General features: G+C 43.8%; 1 pseudogene; it reads right to left on the reverse strand.

The window, feature by feature from the left end:
- Nucleotides 1-805: 805 nt before the first annotated feature.
- On the reverse strand, nucleotides 806-923 carry LOC126102387 (5S ribosomal RNA; annotated as a pseudogene).
- Nucleotides 924-5,858: the final 4,935 nt, after the last annotated feature.

Consider the following 5,858-nt stretch of genomic DNA (forward strand, 5'->3'; position numbering starts at 1 on the left):
GCAGCGGATAGGCACTTGGTGCAGGGAGTGGCAACTGACCCTTAACATAGACAAATGTAATGTATTGCGAATACATAGAAAGAACGATCCTTTATTGTATGATTATATGATAGCGGAACAAACACTGGTAGCAGTTACATCTGTAAAATATCTGGGAGTATGCGTGCGGAACGATTTGAAGTGGAATGATCATATAAAATTAACTGTTGGTAAGGCGGGTACCAGGTTGAGATTCATTGGGAGAGTCCTTAGAAAATGTAGTCCATCAACAAAGGAGGTGGCTTACAAAACACTCGTTCGACCTATACTTGAGTATTGCTCATCAGTGTGGGATCCATACCAGATCGGGTTGACGGAGGAGATAGAGAAGATCCAAAGAAGAGCGGCGCGTTTCGTCACAGGGTTATTTGGTAACCGTGATAGCGTTACGGAGACGTTTAACAAACTCAAGTGGCAGACTCTGCAAGAGAGGCGCTCTGCATCGCGGTGTAGCTTGCTCGCCAGGTTTCGAGAGGGTGCGTTTCTGGATGAGGTATCGAATATATTGCTTCCCCCTACTTATACCTCCCGAGGAGATCACGAATGTAAAATTAGAGAGATTAGAGCGCGCATGGGTGCTTTCAGACAGTCGTTTTTCCCGCGAACCATACGCGACTGGAACAGGACGGGGAGGTAATGACAGTGGCACGTAAAGTGCCCTCCGCCACACACCGTTGGGTGGCTTGCGGAGTGTAAATGTAGATGTAGTTGTAGATGTAGAGTAGCTCCTCAGCTGGCATCACGAGGATGAGTGCACCCAGAAAAATGTCAACAGCACATGGCGGCCTGGAAGGTCACCCATCCAAGTGCCTGCCACGCCCGACAGCGCTTAACTTCGGTGATCTCACGGGAACCGCTGTATCCACTGCGGCAAGGCCGTTGCCTAACAAAGTGGATACGCGCTTTACAATTCACTGACAGGTGACTACGTATATCTCCATTTCATGACGACACAAGCCAGCCAAGCGCCTCTTAACTATACAAACGAAAGATGGAAAGGATCTGAATTTTGTTGCCTTAAACTGCCTGTGCTCGAGCTGTGTGGGTGGCGTGGGGAGGGCGAGGGGGACGGTAGGCTGCTAGGGCGCAACGCACAAAAATGGAGCCGATATCTGGCTGGGACGTGGCGCTGTTTGAAGCCACTTCCTTGTTAACAAATGAAGCGATGGCTTGGCAGTAAAGCGTCGCTGCATCGTTCGCACCACGTCCATTCGTAACCACGAGTGGCGCCCCGAAGCGACGTGTGACGAAGATTTTCAAGTAAGGCGCTGCTTTTTTCATTAATTTCAAGTGTCAAAATACGATATGATTTAGAGTTTAACTTGAAATTTAGTGAAATCGTGGAGAGATATTGTCAAATATATGACAGAACTGTGCAGACTATTGCATGATAGAACATTGCTGAAAACATCGCAGCCCTGTCCGGAGGATCTTTCGGATGGAACAGACCTTTCTAATGGTACACAGTAAATTTTACAGTTTATTTTAAGGAATCAGAATGATTTGTCATAGACACTTACAAACGTTTAAAATTACTTGAAACTCTTAGAAAATTAGCCATGTTATCCACCCTCAGTTGGCAAAACTATATCTACCGTAACTACCTGAATTGCGTCGTATTCGACAAAATAAACTGCTGATTTGCTATCTATTTCGATCACACAGATCGTCATATTTCGGGAATGCTCATCATCGATGGTACTATACCGTTTAACTTGTGGTTTTCTAGCACAGTTCTAGTCAGCAGGTCATACAGTTTCCCAGCTATCAACAATGGGTCTTATTACAAACTATGATCATGAGGACTACTTTAAGTGATCAAAGTTCCGAAACGCAACATATACAAGTATTACACGAACTGTCGATTAGATGCCTGTAATGGACATTAATTTGAGGAGCCCCACTGTTCAAAATTTGCGACAGAAGTCATATTACCGTCATAGCAGGGACTATTAACGATGGATTATTTGGTTCAACTGGGTCTGAGCTTTATGGGACTTAACATCTGAGGTCATCAGTCCCCTAGAACTTAGAACTACTTAAACCTAACTAATGACATCACACACCTCCATACCCGAGACAGGATTCGAACCTGCGACCGCAGCTGTCGTACGGTTCCAGACTGAAGTGCCTAGAACCGCTCGGCAACATCGGCCGGCCGATGCATTATTATATATGTTAAGAATGCTATAGTGACTTTTATAGTAGTTTATGGTTATCTGCTCGATCTAAACTGGCTGTAGCCAATTCGTTGTTGTTGTTGCTGCTGAATCAGCACACTACCTCGGTGAATGTGACGTTCTTTAAATTCTGGACGTTCACACAGGAGTGGACGTCTACCAGCAACCGGAGTGGTCACACCTGGCTATACAGCATAAAATATTTGCGTCATTTTGTGAATTGCGAGCAGGTTCCTCGTCAGATGACGAACCACTTCCTCTCGCCCCTGCTGTGCATTGCGGGTGCCGGGAGCGGCCGCGGCTGGGGGAAGTCCAGGAGACAGTGAGCAATGCGACCGGCCGGAAATCCTCTTAGGGCAGCGCAGGCAATCTGGGCGCATTGACGGCTCCAGCAGCTGCGGCCCGGCCTCCGAGGCTGCTTCCATCGTGGGCCATCCCTCACCTGACACTCCGGCACCTGCCGCCGCCGTCTCAATCCGCAAACGCTCGCGCTTCTTTCTCTGGACGCGTCCCCCAAAACACGAGAGAAGCACCAGACTTTTTCCCATCTGCGATGAGTCTTTCAGATTCGGGGTGCCAGGGTGCCACGACTGTATCTACAGGTTGTTACAAAAAGGTACGGCCAAACTTTCAGGAAACATTCCTCACACACAAAGAAAGAAAATATCTTATGTGGACATGTGTCCGGAAACGCTTACTTTCCATGTTAGAGCTCATTTTATTACTTCTCTTCAAATCACATTAATCATGGAATGGAAACACAGCAACAGAACGTACCAGCGTGACTTCAAACACTTTGTTACAGGAAATGTTCAAAATGTCCTCCGTTAGCGAGGATACATGCATCCACCCTCCGTCCCATGGAATCCCTGATGCGCTGATGCAGCCCTGGAGAATGGCGTATTGTATCACAGCCGTCCCCAGTACGAGAACGAAGAGTCTCTACATTTGGTACTGGGCTTGCGTAGACAAGAGCTTTCAAATGCCCCCATAAATGAAAGTCAAGAGGGTTGAGGTCAGGAGAGCGTGGAGGCCATGGAATTGGTCCGCCTCTACCTATCCATCGGTCACCGAATCTGTTGTTGAGAGGCGTACGAACACTTCGACTGCAATGTGCAGGAGCTCCATCGTGCATGAACCACATGTTGTGTCATACTTGTTGTAGCGGGACTTTGAATTTCGCCCCGCTACACTCGTTCCCTCAGATAAAAAATATCCCGTCGCAGCGGTATGAGCGCTCGATGGCAGAGAAACTACTAAAATTGTAACTTTTTTCTGTTTTTTCATTCGTTTCTTAATTGTCTCTTGATAGCCGGAGCTTAAGGCAGACGTGATCTGATGAAGACGTTTAAAAAACTCATTAGCTAGTCTTGATCTGATTTTAATGTGTAGACATGTTGTGGAAGTTGTTAAGAAATTCGGAGAATGGAAGTAGCAAAGTAAATTAAATTGCATACAGTATCAAGATGATTTTAATTGGTATAAATTAGTGATTCCTGGACTATTGCAAGATTTCGGAACAGACTTTTCACGCAGAAATGAAGGAGATTTTTGAAGACCTGGACGCCGCCCGAAAGAAGACAAGTTAACCTGGTAAAGGATGATCTCTCATCTACGCCACTTCCCCCTGTCAGTTACATTCTGTTATTCTCTGTTTCTTTTCAGTAAGTTTTGTAGTGGAAATTGGTTTAACTTTTGCTCAAAAACGCCACAAGGACCATCCCAACTATAGCTTTTCTGTAATACGAGGTCCGATTTGCATTTCATTCTTTCCTTTTTTCACGGTCATTTACGATTTTAAAACCCATTTTTTATTCACCATTTCTTCCCACATTTTCAACCTTTTTTCTTTTTCTTTTATTCTCTCTTTTCTTTTTTTATTAACCACTACAACTGGCGACCGTGACAGGACGCAATTTTCGGATGTGTAGTTTTTGAGCAAATTTGAAACATTAATTTGTATTTTTTCCCAACAGAGAATAACCAAAAATCTTGAAGTTTAAAGGGTAACGAAAACACCAACTTTATTGTACCTAAGCAAATGATCATACAACAATATTGTAAAGAATTTTTGTAACTAATTCAATCTGTTTTCTTTTCATTGCATATACTGATGCAAAACTTTTATTTTGAGACCTTTTGGTGCTTATTAAGATGTTGTTGTTGTGGTCTTCAGTCCTGAGACTGGTTTGGTGCACCTCTCCATGCTACTCTATCCTGTGCAAGCTTCTTCATCTCCCAGTACCTACTGCAACCTACATCCTTCTGAATCTGCTTAGTGAATTCATCTCTTGGTCTCCCCCTACGATTTTTACCCTCCACACTGCCCTCCAATACTAAATTGGTGATCCCTTGATGCCTCAGAACATGTCCTATCAACCGATCCCTTCTTCTAGTCAGGTTGTGCCACAAACTTCTCTTCTCCCCAATCCTATTCAATACCTCCTCATTAGTTACGTGATCTACCCATCTAATCTTCAGCATTCTTCTGTAGCACCACATTTAGAAAGCTTCTATTCTCTTCTTGTCCAAACTATTTACCGTCCAGGTTTCACTTCCATACATGGTTACACTCCATACAAATACTTTCAGAAATGACTTCCTGACACTTAAATCTATACTTGATGTTAACAAATTTTTCTTCTTCAGAAACGCTTTCCTTGCCATTGCCAGTCTACATTTTATATCCTCTCTACTTCGACCATCATCAGTTATTTTGCTCCCCAAATAGCAAAACTGCTTTACTACTTTAAGTGTCTCATTTCCTAATCTAATACCCTCAACATCACCCGACTTAATTCGACTACATTCCATTATCCTCGTTTTGCTTTTGTTGATGTTCATCTTATATCCTCCCTTCAAGACACCATCCATTCCGTTCAACTGCTCTTCCAAGTCCTTTGCTGTCTCTGACAGAATTACAATGTCATCAGCGAACCTCAAAGTTTTTATTTCTTCTCCATGGATTTTAATACCTACTCCGAATTTTTCTTTTGTTTCCTTTACTGCTTGCTCAATATACAGATTGAATAACATCGGGGAGAGGCTACAAACATGTCTTACTCCCTTCCCAACCACTGCTTCCCTTTCATGTCCCTCGACTCTTATAACTGCCATCTGGTTTCTGTACAAATTGTAAATAGCCTTTCGCTCCCTGTATTTTACCCCTGCCAGCTTTAGAATTTGAAAGAGAGTATTCCAGTCAACATTGTCAAAAGCTTTCTCTAAGTCTACAAATGCTAGAAACGTAGGTTTGCCTTTCCTTAATCTTTCTTCTAAGATAAGTCGTAAGGTCAGTATTGCCTCACGTGTTCCAGTATTCCTACGGAATCCAAACTGATCTTCCCCGAGGTCGGCTTCTACTAGTTTTTCCATTCGTCTGCAAAGTATTCGTGTTAGTATTTTGCAGCTGTGGCTTATTAAACTGATTGTTCGGTAATTTTCACATCTGTCAACACCTGCTTTCTTTGGGATTGGAATTATTATATTCTTCTTGAAGTCTGAGGGTATTTCGCCTGTTTCATACATCTTGGTCACCAGATGGTAGAGTTTGGTCAGGACTGGCTCTCCCAAGGCCGTCAGTAGTTCCAATGGAATGTTGTCTACTCCGGGGGCCTTGTTTCGACTCAGGTCTTTCAG

Source organism: Schistocerca cancellata, chromosome 9 (assembly GCF_023864275.1).
Source record: "Schistocerca cancellata isolate TAMUIC-IGC-003103 chromosome 9, iqSchCanc2.1, whole genome shotgun sequence".
In the NCBI taxonomy this organism is placed as follows: Eukaryota; Metazoa; Arthropoda; class Insecta; order Orthoptera; family Acrididae; genus Schistocerca; species Schistocerca cancellata.